The sequence below is a fragment of the Panthera pardus genome, unplaced genomic scaffold, assembly GCF_024362965.1.
Source record: "Panthera pardus isolate Hobbes unplaced genomic scaffold, ASM2436296v1 HiC_scaffold_17, whole genome shotgun sequence".
NCBI classification, from domain to species: Eukaryota; Metazoa; Chordata; class Mammalia; order Carnivora; family Felidae; genus Panthera; species Panthera pardus.
In genome coordinates, this window is record NW_026526732.1 from 85,842,823 (window position 1) to 85,858,154 (window position 15,332).

A 15,332-nucleotide genomic window follows, 5' to 3' on the forward strand; every position below is an offset into this window, starting at 1 on the left:
AGACTGTGGCTGGATGCCAGCCTGCCCCTGAAAAAGTTCACATGATCATGTAGCAGCAGCATTTCAGGGATTATGGAAAATCACAACACATGTCTGGCACCGGGCTTCACCCTTAACGATCTTTTCCCAGCACCAGCGAATGTTGTTGTTCTCTCGGGTTTGCTGGGACTTGGTGGCTGCAGAGCTTCTACCAAACGTCCTTCCATCAGTGGAACTGCTTCTCCCTGTGTGTCCCGAGAACCTCCCAGGCCCCACTCTGCTCTGGAGATTCACCTTCTCACTATAGCACTTCCAAGTATTGAGCTGCAGAGTTGCAGACTCTGTACTCCCCCTGTTTATAGAGTCTTAATGGAATTTAAACCCTTTCCTTTCTCCCCTTTTAGTTCAGTCCCTGCGGCTGTTTCCACTTTTCCACTTTACTCTAGCTGCTTTTGGGGTGGGATGCTTTTTCCATACTCTCCCCCTGTTCCGTCCTCTCTCTGCAAGCAAAAACATCTCCCTGCTCTCCGTGGCTTCTTTCTCCTCCAGTTCACCTCTCCATGCCTTGTACCTGCTAAGTTCTGTGGTTCAGGTTGTGCAGATTGTTGTGTTAATCCTCAAATCAGTTTTCTAGGTGTTCAGGATGGTTTAGTGTTGATCTGGCTGTATTTCATGGATGCGGGACTCAAAAAGACTTCCATGCTCTTCTGCCATTTTGGCTCTTCCGCAAACGCAAGAATTTTATTTTGTTTATTTATTTTTATTTATTTATTTTTTAAGTTTATTTATTTTTGAGACAGAGAGAGACAGAGCATGAACGGGGGAGGGGCAGAGAGAGAGAGGGAGACACAGAATTGGAAGCAGTCTCCAGGCTCTGAGCCATCATCCCAGAGCCCGACGTGGGGCTCAAACTCACAGACTGCGAGATCATGACCTGAGCTGAAGTTGGACCTGAGCTGAAGTTGAAGCTTAACCGACTGAGCCACCCAGGCGCCCCTTTTTTTAATTTATTTTTTATTTTTTTAAATTTATTTATTTTTGAGACAGAGAGAGACAGAGCATGAACGGGGGAGGGGCAGAGAGAGAGAGAGGGAGACACAGAATCAGAAGCAGGCTCCAGGCTCTGAGCCATCAAGAATTTTAAATTAAACTTAAAACCAAAAGCAAAACATTACAGAAAAACTTAGTGAATGTATGGTAGAGTGAACAAGAATAAGTTAGTGTGATCTGAGTGTATAGTTTCTGGTGTGATTATGTGTGATATGTGATTATGTGTGATAGAACTTGGAAAATCTAGAGGAATGAAAGGATAATAAAATACTTGCTAATCAGAAAAGCCATGGTCATGTCTTGTGGATTGCACAATAGGGAAAGGGCTACCAGAATGAAGTATGGAATCTCTTCTTTGGAAGAAGATGAATGAGAGACTCTAGCATTTAAAAGAAGAGGTCTAAAGAAGAGGGTGTACACTGTGAGAGAAAGTAAAAGGTAGTGATTTCAGTGAAAGGAAGTAAGTTCCTCTCCACCTGGAAAAATTGGTGAGGGTTCAGAGATGTGGGAGCAAACCTGCAGGTACAGTATAGGGTGGTAACCTCACATAGCAGAGGGAAGTCAGGGAACATTGAAAGATTGAGAATTCTGGGACAGGAATTGTTAACTAAATGTTCCAGGAAATGTCACTAAAAATGCTGATGAGAGTAGTTCTGCTGGCCTGGGTCAGAGAGGGAGTTCTCTGCCTGCTTTCCAGAAAGTGGTGCTGACTAAATGCAATCATTGGCATAGAAAAGGAGTGAGCCATCAGCCCCACTGAGGTTGGCCAGGAGTGGAATGAAGAAAGCATATGTGGTATGGGGCACGGAAGTAAGAACTTCTGTGTCGCTCGTGTAGAAAAACAATCTTCTAGTCTCATCTGAGTGTACAGGGAAGGAATATCCCAGCAGTGGTGGTGGGTTGAGTACATAAGCAGGCACTAAAGGCTAGATTTGCCCAAGAGTTCTATGTTCAGTACAGTCTTCACTGTAACTTTGATGTATATTAGTATTTGATGCATAATAGGTATAGTTGCTAACATTTATTGGGTATTTACTATGAATTTAGATTTTACCTAAGAAGTCAATATTTACTAATTACCTTAATTTTCAAAATAACTCCAAAAAGAGGTTAGTATTATTATTCCGTTTAACAGATATGTTCTATAGTATGGTTTTATTAATTCAACTCTTAATATAACTTTGTGGTAGGAGCAGGTTTCCCAATTTCACAAATTCCCAGTTGTATGAGCAAAGGCAAATTATCAAGTTAGCCTTAGGTTTCTTACATAAATCAAAATATGTCAGTTGCTATTGACATTATTACAATGGTATATCCCTCAAAATACTAGCCTGATATCCTAGAATATTTAAGGTTCTAGATGAGTGGTTTCTTAATTTGGAAGACAGGGAAATATGAGTCTCATCAAGGGAGGGGCATGATTGGGCATGGTCAGCCTTGAAGACTCTTGTTCCTCCTTCCCCAGGTTTTGAGGGAAGAGAAGGAATGGACCTAGAGTAGACAGAACTTTACCAGCAATTTGCCTTCTAATAGCATCCAGCTTTGCCATAGGGCACTATGTGATTTGGGTAGAACCGTTTAGACTCTAGATCCAGGACTGGACTCTTGACGTAAGCCTGACCATCAATATATTTCATCTCCCTGACCATAGATATTGGTTCAGTGTTAGGCAATGACTCAAGATGGTCCAAGAAAGTCAGGCCTGGGATTTTTCTGTTGTGTTGGTAAGTTTGTGTGCTTTTTTCCACCCTGAGGTTGAAGTATGGGTTATAAATCTGGGACGGCTAGCAGCTGTTTCTTTTCTTTTTAATTACATCCAAGTTAGTTAGCATACAGTGCAACAATGATTTCAGGAGTAGATTCCTTAATGACCCTTATGCATTTAACCCATCCCCCCTCCCACAATCCCCCCAAGAACCCTCTGTTTGTTTTCCATTGTCCCCCTCCTGGTTTTTACATTATTTTTGCTTTCCTTCCCTTATGTTCATGTTTTGTCTCTTAAAGTCCTCATATGAATGAAGTCATATGATATTTGTCTTTCTCTGACTAATTTCGCTAGTTCCATCCTAATGGAACTAATGCCCTCTAGTTCCATCCATGTAGTTGCAAATGGCAATATTCATTCTTTTTGATTTCTGAGTAATACTCCATTGTATATATATATACCACATCTTCTTTATCCATTCATCTGTGTTTGGCGCTTTCTATACTTTGGCTATTATTGATAGTGCTGCTATAAACATTGGAGTGCATGTGCCCATTCAAAACAGCATACCTATATCCCTTGGATAAATACCTAGTAGTGCAACTGCTGGGTTGTAGGGTAGTTCTGTTTTTAATCTTTGGAGGAACTTCCATACTGTTTTCCAGAGTGGCTGCACCAGTTTGCATTCCCACCAAAAGAGATCCTCTTTCTCTGCAACCTCACCAACATCTGTTGTTGCCTGAGTTGTTAATATTAGCCATTCTGACAGGTGTGAGGTGATATCTCATTGTGGTTTTGATTTGTATTTCCCAGGTGATGGGTGATGTTGAGCATTTTTTCATGTGTCGGTTGGCCATCTGGATGTCTTCTTTGGAGAAGTGTCTATTCATGTCTTTTGCCCATTTCTTCACTGATTATTTGTTTTTTGGGCATTGAGTTTGATAAGTTGTTTATAGATTTTGGATACTAACCCTTCATCTGATATGTCATTTGCAAATATCCCCTCCCATTCTGTCAGTCCCTTTCAGTTTTGCTGATTGTCTCCTTCTCTGTGCAGAAGATTTTTATTTTGATGAGGTACCAATAGTTCATTTTTGCTTTTGTTTCCCTTGCCTCCGGAGATGTGTTGAGTAAGAATTTGTTGCAGCCAAGATCAAAGGGGTTTTTGCCTGATTTCTCCTCGAGGATTATGATGGCTTCCTATCTTACATTGAGGTCTTTCATCCATTTTGAGTTTATTTTTGTGTATCCTGTAAGAAAGTGGTCCAGGTTCATTTTTCTATATGTTGCTGTCCAGTTTTCTCAGCACTGCTTGCTGAAAAAACTGTCTTTATTCCATTGGATATTCACTCCTTTTTTGTCAAAGATTAGTTGACCGTACATTTGTGGGTCCATTTCTGGTTTCTCTATTCTGTTCCATTGATCTGAGTGTCTGTTCTTGTGCCAGTACCATAATGTATTGATGATTACAGCTTTGTAGTATAGTTGGAAGTCTGGGATTGTGATGCTTCCTGCTTTGGTTTTCTTCTTCAAGATTGCTTTGGCTATTCGGTGTCTTGTCTGGTTCCATACAAATTTTAGGATTGTTTGTTCTAGCTCTGAAGAATGCTGGTGTTATTCGATAGGGATTGCATTGAATATGTAGGTTGCTTTGGGTAGTATTGACATTTTAACAATATTTGTTCTTCCTATCCAGGAGCATGGAATCTTTTTCCATTTTTTTGTGTCTTCTTCAGTTTCTTTCTTGAGCTTTATATAGTTTTCAGTGTGTAGATTTTTCACCTCTTTGGTTAGATTTATTTGTAGGTATTTTATGGTTTTTGGTGTGATTGTAAATGGGATCGATTCCTTGATTTCTGTTTCTGTTGCTTTATTGTTGGTGTATAGGAATGCAACCAATTTCTGTGCATTGATTTTATATCCTGCAACTTTGCTGAATTCATGAATCAGTTCTAGCAGTTTTTTGGTGGAATCTTTAGGGTTTTCCACGTAGAGTATCATGTCATCTGTGAAGTGTGAAAGTTTGACCTCCCCCTGGCCGACTTGGATGCCTTTTATTTCTTTGTGTTGTCTGATTGCAGAGGCTAAGACTTCCAATAGTATGTTGAATAACACTGGTGAGAGTGGACATCCCTGTCTTGTTCCTGACCTTAGGGGGAAAGCTCTCAGCTTTTCCTCATTGAGGATGATATTGGCGTTGGGTTTTTCATATATGGTTTTTATGATCTTGAGGTGTGATCCTTCTATCCCTACTTTCTTGAGGGTTTTTATCAAGAAAGGATGCTGCATTTTGTCAAATGCTTTCTCTGCATCTATTGAGAGGATCATATGGTTCTTGTCCTTTCTTTCATTGATGTGATGAATCACATTGATTGTTTTGTGGATATTGACCCAGCCCTGCATCCCAGGTATAAATCCCACTTGTTTTGGTGATAATTTTTTTAATGTATTATTGTATTTGGTTGGCTAATACCTTGTTTGGGATTTTTGCATCCATGTTCATTAGGGAAATTGGTCTATAGTCCTTTTTAGTGGGGTATTTGTCTGGCTTTGGAATCGAGGTAATGTTGGCTTCATAGAATGAGTTTGGAAGTTTTCTTTCCATTTAAATTTTACAACAACTTCAAGAGAATAGGTGTTAACTCTTCCTTAAATGTTTGGTAGAATTTCCCTGGAAAGCCATCTGGCCCTGGACTGTTGTTTTTTTGGGAGATTTTTGATTACTCATTCGATTTCTTTCCTGGTTATGGGCCTGTTCAGATCTTCTATTTCTTTCTGTTTCAGTTTTGGTAGTGTATATGTTTCTAGGAATTTGTCCATTTCTTCCAGATTGCCCATTTTATTGGCATATAATTGCTGATAGTGTTCTCTTGTTATTGGTTTTATTTCTGCTGTGTTGGTTGTGATCTCTCCTCTTTCATTCTTGATTTTATTTACTTAGGTCCTTTTTCTTTTTGATCACACTGGCTAGTGGTGCATCAATTTTGTTAATTCTTTCAAAGAACCAGCTTCTGGTTTCATTGATCTGTTCTGTTTTGGGTTTTTTGTTTTGTTTTGTTTTGTTTTTTGGTTTTGTTAGCATTGATTTCTGCTCTAATCTTTATTGTGTCCTGTCTTCTGCTGGTTTTGGGTTTTATTTGGTGTTCTTCTTCCAGCTTTTTAAGGTGTAAGGTTAGGTTGTGTATCTGAGACATTTCTTCCTTCTTTAGGAAGGCCTGGGTTGCTATATGCTTCCCTCTTATGACCTTCTTTTTGGGCCTTGGTATTATCATTTTCATTGGCTTCCATATACTTTTTAATGTCCTCTTGAACTTCTTGGTCAGCCTGTTCATTCTTTAGTAGGATGTTATGTAGTCTTCAAGTATTTGTTACCTTTCCAAATTTTTTCTTGTGGTTGATTTTGAGTTTCATAGTGTTGTAGTCTAAAAATATGCATGGTATGATCTTGAATTTTTGTACTTGTTGAGGGCTGATTTGTGTCCCAGAATGTGGTCTATTCTGGAGAACGTTCTATGTGCACTGGAGAAGAATGTATATTCTGCTGCTTTAGAATGAAATGTTCTGAATATATCTGTTAAGTCCATCTGGTCCAGTGTGTCATTCAAAGCCATTGTTTCCTCGTTGGTTTTCTGTTTAGATGATCTGTTCAGTGTTGTAAGTGGGGTATTGAAGTCCCCTACTATTATGGTATTATTATCAATGATTTTCTTTATTTTGTGATTAATTGATTTATATATTTGGGTGCTCTCACATTTGGAGCATAAATGTTTCCAGTTGTAGGTTTTCTTGGTGCATAGACCCCTTCATTATGATATAATGCCCTTCTTAATCTCTTGATACAGTCTTTATTTTGAAGTCTAGATGGTCTGATATAAATATGGCTACTCCAATTTTTTTTTTCGACCATTAGCATGATAGATGGTTCTCCATCCCCATACTTTCAATCTCAAGGTGTCTTTAGGTGTAAAGTGGGTCTCTTGTAAATAGCATATAGATGGATCTTGTTTTCTTATCCATTCTGTTACTCCGTGTCTTTTGATTGGAGCATTTAGTCCATTGACGTTTAGAGTGAGTACCAAAAGATATGAATTTATTGCCATTATGTTGCTTGTAGAGTTGGAGTTTCTGGTAGTGTTCTCTTGTCCTTTCTAGTCTTTGTTGCTTTTCGCCTTTTTTCCCCCCATCTTTTCCTCTCTCGGAGAGTCCCCCTTAAAATATCTTGCAGGGCTGGTTTAGTGGTCATGAAGGCCTTTAATTTTTGCTTGTATCTGTGTTGATTAAGTCCCTGGATATCATTTCTTCCATGTCTTTCATTTGGGGTGAATTCCTTAATTCCCTCACTTTGAAGGAAGAAAAGGAATTAATAAGGTAAAAATAAATTAAAATTAAAAAATTAAAAACACAAAACACACCAAAAAAATTCAAATAAATGGTGCTAGATCCTATATGTGTTTTATTCTGGTTGTTGAAAGGAGCTTGATAGTTTAGAGAAAAAAGGGGAAAAAACGAAAAAAAAACCTGCAAATGTTTGAAAATTTGAAAAAATGAATACAATGAAATAGAATAGAATGAAATGATGGGCTAAAGTAGAATTTGACAAACTTACAAATAAGTAAAAAATTAAAGTAAAAAAAATTAAAGAAAAATATTTTTTAAAGAAAAATTTTTTTAATAAAAATTGAAAATAAAAAATTTTACTCTTTCTGTATTCAGAAAAAAGAAATGAAAATGAAAAAAAAAGAAAATTGAATAGATGAACCAGCAAACAGACTGAAATACAATTGAAATTATATCGGTTTCCCCTAGGAGTGAAACTGAAGCACTTTATAGTTTGTAAACTAAGCATGTGGAGAGGCCTGTGTTGTTCCTGAAGAGCATGGTTGGCCCTGTTGGGCAGGGCTTAGTGTAATGGCCCCATTCTCCAGTAGATGGTGCTGCTTAGCTTAGTGGGGTGGATTGTTGCGTCACTTGTAGGTGTTTATGCGGATGCACGGGAGCAATGAAATTGGTGTCCCTCAGCTGCCCAGTCTGTAGTATTTGAACTTTGTTCTCCTCAATCAGCAATGGCACACCTGTCCTTTGTCTCCAGCTTCCATCCACTCCCTGCTTTTACACTGTCTATGACCAAGCCATCAGGTTGTCAGGTGGCACCTCCCTCCTGAGTTTTATCTAAGTTTGGCTGTTATCCCAACCCCTCATTTCTGAGGTACTGTGGCTTTGACTCACTCAGACCTTCTGGGTGGTCTGAGCAATGTCCAGGTGCCAGCCCACCCCAGAAAAAGTTAATGCAATCGTGCAGCAGCAGCATTTCAGGGATTATGGAAAATCACAACACACATCTGGCACCAGTCTTCACCCTTAACAACCTTGTTTCAACACCAGCGAATGTGATTGTTCCCTGGGGTCCGCTGGGACCTTTCACTGCCGAGTGGCTGCACAGTCTCTACCAAATGTCCTTCCAGCAGGGGAACTGCCTCTCCCCATGTGGCCTGAGGACTGCCCTGACCTCACTCTGCTGCTGGGGTTTTGCCCTTCTCACCAGAGCACCACCAGGTATTGAGCTGCAGAATTTCAGACTCTGTGCTCCCCCTGTTTATAGAGTCTTAATGGAATTTAAACCCTCTCCTTTCTCCTTTGTCCCTTTTTAGTTCAGTCCCTGAGGCTGTTTGCACTTTTCTACTTTCTCTCCAACTGCTTTTGGGGGTGGGGTGCTTTTCCCATATTCTCCCCCCCCCCCCCGCCCCCATCTCTGTCCTCTCTCTGCAAGCAAAAACAGCTCCCCGCCCTCTGCAGCTTCTCTCTCCCCCACTTCACCTCTCTGCGCAGCATACCTGCTGAGTTCTGTGGTTCAGGTTGTGCAGATTGTTGTGTTAATCCTCAAATCAGTTTTATAGGTGTGCAGGATGGTTTAGTGTTAATCTGGCTGCATTTCAGGGATGCGAGACCCCAAGAACTCCATTGTTTTCTGCCATCTTGGCTCCTCCTCTGCTAGCAGCTATTTTGCTATACCTTGGAAGTACTATCTGAGCATGAAGCCAAAGAGAGGACATCAACATCAGGAGATGGAGAGAGACAGATTCTTTGTGATGTCTTTGATATACTAGCTTCAACCTGTGCCTGAAACAGAATCGACCTGTAGAATTTTCACTTATGTGAGTCTGTCAATTCCCTTTTCCGGTTTATGCCTTTTCAACTATATATAAATCATTCAATTTAAAAGCATATGGACACAGGATCTTAGCTTATTTTATATGTCTCAGTTAGGAGATGATCTGGATAGTGGAGGGGTGGTGAGCCGATGTTGGTTCCGTGTGGGTATGGATTACATCTGTAACTGGTTTGGTCATACCTCACAGATGCTTGTCACAGTACACACTGGGCCTACAGCAAACTGCCTTTGCCCAAGAAAGCACGTGGATAGTTAAAAAACAGAACTTACTGAGAACAGGTGAAAATACTGAAAACCTTGTTAAATGTTGATCCTGTTGCTTGGATCTTGTTTAAGGAAAGACAACTTCTTGGGATCAGTAATTGAGAGAGGCTTATGAAAATGTCCTGAAGGACAGGTCATCCCAACGCTGAGCATGTTTTAAACAAATGATTTATGTGTCAGAGATTGTCATCCTGTACTCAGGATGTTTTCTACTGTTTTTGAGTGTGTTACTTGTATTGCTGAAACCAAAAGGAAAGTACTCAAACCCAAGGACACTAGTATGGGCACTAATAATATGCTTTGGCCTCCACATATTCATTCATTTACTGGACAGAGACTGCTAATTACTCATCAAAATCCATGTTCTCATGTTTCTGGGCATTCACATCCTCTTTTGCAGTTAGGTAAGGCCATGTGACTGAATTCTAACTGCCGGAATATAAGTGGAAGCATGTCCCTCTTCAGTCATGGGCCATAAATGTCTTTTGCATGTTTTCCTCTATATGCTTTTCCAATTTCTAGATTGCTGCAATAGAGCCAATTTTTAGGGAGGTTTAGAAGTCATGTGTTAAAGATTCCAGAACATTCATCAACCTGGTTTCCTAAACACTGTGTAGAAGAGGACTGTCCTGGTTCACTTGTTCACATTCCCCTTACTGTTGGCCAGGAAAGAGTAAATTGTACTGTTGTACTTGAGCCATTATATATTTTGGGGTCAATTCTTTAGAGTAGTTACCCTCCCTTAACTAATACATTTACCAAAAATGTATTGAGCACCAAGTATGTGGAAGATAGATATATACTTTAATTAAAGGAGTTCTGTGGTTAAGAGCTGTAGAGAGTTATAAGCCCCTCTGGATTCTCAGAGAGGTTAAAGACAACACAGCATGATTTACCCCTGCCTACTTTGCTAGCCTCTTTGTTCTCTGCATTTCATTCAAGGTGACCTCCTTTTAGTTCTTAGAACGTGACACATTCTCTCCTGTCTCTGCCCTTTGTACATATCTCCTTTGTCTAGAATGTCTTGCTCTTTCCTCTGTATTTTTCAACAGAAATTTTACTTCTTCAAGAAAGCCTTCATAGCCCAGACACTCCACTTTCTCAGTCTAGGCCCAAGGATGGGCAAGATACTCATTATATGTTTTTATAGCACCCAGTAACTTTCCTTTACAGCTTTAATTATAAGCGGCCATTTTCTACATGAGCTATTATTTGAGTAATGTCTTTATTCCCCACTAGATTGTCGGTTCCTTTAAAGTGGGGCTCCTTTTTGTTTCTTTAATTTTGTATGATCGATTATTTGGTAAGGTACCTAGTATAAAATAAATATTCAATTAAAATTTGTTGAATGCATAAGATATAAATGGAACCCTTTCTCTTTCAATTCCTCATGGACTTTATTCATTAATTATCACTACCTTTATCATCAATATCAAGAATAAATCATGTATTGAAAACTTGGAAAAGGTGATGCTGAACAGAAATAGGATGACTTTGGGGGTATATAATCAAATTTTTTATTTAAATCTGTTTAGTTTGAGGTGCTGAATCCTTAAGGAGATATCTTATAAATAGTTTAGAAGGCAGACCTATTAAATGGAGAAATTGAAGTGCTAAGATTGAAATAAGGGCAATAATTGAAATCTGGGAGTAGATACGATCGTGGAAGGAGAGCACAAAAAGATAAAAAGGTAATATTTATGTGGAATAAATACAGTTAAGGATTGTTAAGGAGTCTGTGTCCTATTGAGCTTTGTGCTTTACTCAGTGTCTAGCATGATAATTATACATAGTGGTTGCTAATGAAGAGGAACTAATAAAGAAGGATGGTGTAATAGGCTTTGCTATAATAATGCTGCATAACAAATGACCGCTAAATCTTTGTGGCTCACAAGAGTGTTCTTTATCGTCCACAGATCTGGAGGTCATCAGGGGTAGCTCTGTTTCAACCTGGGAGTTGGGTTCAGGTCTGATCCACATGTCTCATATTGAAGGACCAGGTTGAATAAGCAGTGCCTACCTGCAGAAACCCAAAGTCAGTGTGATGGGAATATATGTTGTCAGCCTATTCTGTTGTGAGGCACTGTAAAGCATTGTGGCAATGGGTCTGTGTGTGTATAATCCTTTCAGAAGGAGTAAAGAATTGGAGACAGAATCTTGCCTTCAAGTTGGAAAAGTAGGACCATGAGAAGAGGAGAGAAAAATTTCCAAGAAGAGAATCTTTAGTAGTAGACTCATAGAGGGTCAATAATTATGCTGTGAAAAGACTGGAGTTTGTCTGTGGTTAGATATCATTTATGGGAGCATGTCAGCAAAGTGGTGGTAGGGTGCACAGACCACATTACCAATAGAGGTAAGGTGGCCAGATTTAGCAAATAAAAATATAGGATGCCAAGTTAAATTTGAATTTGTGATAAAGACTAATTTTAAAATTGTTTAATTATTCATCGTTTATATGAAATTCCAGTGTAACTGGGTATTCTGTATTTGATCTGGCAGCCATATATTAGTGTTATGAATGAGCAGTAGATGAGGTATTGGAGTCAAGATAAAGGAGACCATTGTTGAAGGTGGGTGATAAAGGGAAAAGGAGGGATAAACTAGAAGGTGTATATAATTAGGAAGAGCTCTATTAGTAGTGTAGACCTGACCATGTCATCAGAAATCATTACACATATACCCATGGTGTATCTGGGGGGCAGGTAACACTGCTCATTTGGGGAGTTAATGCGACAAAGGAAAAAGTTTGAGCAGCAATTGGATACGATGACTCCAGAGCATCTCTGTGGCAATTTTAAAAAGTAAAAAGAAAATAAAAACTCATAAAACTTTATCCCAAGCTATGAATATAGAGTAACCTCTGTGAGAAAAACTAATAAAAATGTCATTATGTGATGGCTATGGTATTGATCATGTTTTGTTTACACTTAGGAGTTGTGAAGACTTGCATATGTTGTATCGTCTTGAGAGATACTGAGGAACCAGGATAGAAGTACTGTGTAGGATATGGGAGCTACTTAAGGCACCGATGACTTCTGAGCTCCTCTGAGGAGAAGGGACTCTATGCATAGATCAGGAGTCATGGAACCTATTTTTGGGAGCAAATAACTTAGAGGCCATATGGACGCTCTCTGGGAGGACTGAAATCCTTTTTGGGGCTGGGATTCAGGGCTCATCAGTTTAACCCCAAAATGCAGATTTTTGTGACTGATGCATAATTGAGGGGCACTGCTGCATTGGGATTAGGGACAAGGAGTCAGGTAGAGGTACTCCAAAGACAGTTTTACCTTGGAACCAAAGGATAAGTCTGGGGTTCAGCTAAGGAAAAGTTTTTCTAGCTCCTTTAGTACTTTTCCTGAAAGCTGATATGATGATGAAAATGGTGAGTGCAGTCGGAAGAGGACACAGAAGAGTTACAGGAGAAAAGTCTTAGAACCAGGGTTCAGTGGATGGAGAAGAGTTCACCGGCTCTCTTTCCCTACTCCCCTGCCTCCCGTGCTATTGGCAGAGTGCTTGGGAAACATGCAACAGGAGACCTTACTGGCTGGAATGTGTTGGATATTTTTCACATAAGCATCTTTGCTGTAGACATCTTTACTGCAAGCATTTTTGCCACACAGCTAATTGGCTGTAAGGCAGTTTTGCTGTAAAAGATGTCATGAAAAATAAAAGTGTATGTAGATGCAGGGCACCTGGGTGGTGGAGCATCCGACTTCTGCTCAGTTCATGATTCACGGTTTGTGAGTTAAAGGCCCACACCAGGCTCACAGCTATCAGCGCAGAGTCCACTTCAGATCCTCTGTCCCCCCTCTCTCTCCTCCTCCCCCGCTTATGCTCTCTCAACATAAATAAAACATTTTAAAAAATGTATGTAGATTCATGGCAATGCTATTTATATAACAGATTTTATTTTGTGAATTGTATCTAAGTGCTTCTTGTTTCTGAAGTCCTTCACTCATAGTACTATACACATTTTTTTTTTCCTTGTTGATTTGTCTCTTTCCTCAGCACATACTTTTTTTTCTTTTTGGCTACATCTCCCTTTGTTAAGAGAGATATCAGTTTCCGAATACTAGGATGCATATTTGTAACTGAGTTTTGTATTGCATCATGGAAGCCTTCTATTGTTTTTGGCATATTGTTCTTGACATATTGTCACATGTCTGTTGATAGATGTGCCAAAGTTCTACGGGTTCACAAATCCCCACCACTGTATAGGCCATTATGAGAACTAAGACTTACATAGTATAAAAATGGGAATTCTGTGTTGATGGAGAAATGAAACCAAACTGTCAACCAGTTGATGAAACCTACAAATTGTCAAACCAAACTGTCGTTTTGTTTTCTTGTTGTTTTTTTTTAAATCATATAGGGCCTAATAGCCAAGTAGCTATGTGGTGAAAATTTTTGCAGCAAAAATACTTGTGGCAAAGATGCCTATGGTAAGGGTGCTTATCGCAGAAGTATTTTTTTTTAAACATTTATTTATTTTTGAGACAGAGAGAGACAGAACATGAATGGGGGAGGGTCAGAGAGAGAGAGAGAGGGAGACACAGAATCGGAAACAGGCTCCAGGCTCTGAGCTGTCAGCACAGAGCCTGATGCGGGGCTTGAACCCATGAACTGCGAGATCATGACCTGAGCCGAAGTCGGACGTTTAACCGACTGAGCCACCCAAGCGCCCCATCGCAGAAGTATTTGAAACTGGCCAGGACTTGCCTTAGGCAGAAGAGTTTGGGTTAGAATTCTTTCCCATCTGATGGACTCTTCATTCTTAAAGATCTAGCTCACCATCTGGTGGAGGATGGAAAGTATTTGGCAGGGCAGGCTCTGGAGTCAGACTTTGGTTCATATACCAGCTCCATCAGTAACCAGTGCTGTGACCTTTGGCCTGTTGCTTAGCCTCTCCAAGCTGCAGATCCTTTATGTAAAATAGGGTTATAAAAGTACTTAACTCTTAGGGCTGGTGTGAGAATTAAAGGTAATCCCCATAGTGTTTTGTATACAAATTCAAAATTTGTTACTGTAATTATTTCTTTATGTCATGGTCTCCTTTAGTAGATAGGGAGCTCCTTTAAGACAGGTCAGTTTTTTTGTTTTTTCATTTTTACATCCCAAGTAAATAGCATCTAGTATCCAACAAAGCCCTTAATAATGTTCCTTATGTGTAGTCAGATTATATATCTCAAGGTGGGATTTCCAGATACTAAGTTGTCAGAGTCAGCAGGAAACCATGAAGACTTAGCAACATTGCTTTCCCTACTGTTACTTCCTCTCCACCATTACAGGCACTCAAGTCATAATGCTGTGAAGGTTTACATGATTTGAAGAGAGATTTCTGCTTTTCTGTCTCTGTCTAGACAAACAATTTTAAAGCTATATTTAGCTGCCTCCTATTTTAATGTCAGATTTGCCCCCGCCCTCCCCTGGTTATGTGCATTAAACAACTCTGCTCTGACAGCCCATTGTAAACTGAACCGATCTGTTGTTTTTTTTTTTTTCCTCCTTGACTCAACCTAACAGATAATTTCATGTCTTGTAGACCAAACAATTGGTTGACCCAATAGGGTAAAATTCAGTCAACTGCTTAAAAAATTTTAAACAACTTATGCAGTGACATGTCTCACATTGCTTTATTGTCTCAGATTTGATATTTCGTTGTGTTTATTTTGCTTTATGTTAAAGTTGGTTTGGTCTAAAAAATATTATGGGCTTTTAAAAGGTGGAGATTAGATCCCAACAGCAATTTTACTAAAAATGTACTGCAATATGAAATTATTGCTTACCAAGTATTTTGTGAGGATGATGATTTTATGAAATACATGAACACACTTTTGAAGAAGAAAGTTATAAAATTAAGAAAGCTAATAATTTTTCTTTTAACATATTACCTATAGAGACTGATCTATGATATTTGAAGATATATTTATTCCCTAAGATTCTGCTGAAGATAACTTAATGGCTTGCTTGGTTTGTTAAGTTGGCCTACTCTAAGGCAAAGGTCTACAAATCAGTCAGGGGTTCAGAAAGAAAAGATGGAAAGAGGAGCCAGATGCTTTGTGAGAGACGCAGAAATTAATATTTTGATACGTCACATAACTGGAAATGATTCAGCAATTTGACAATAGAGTTGTCTCTTTTATTTGCACACTCAAACAGCAGCAG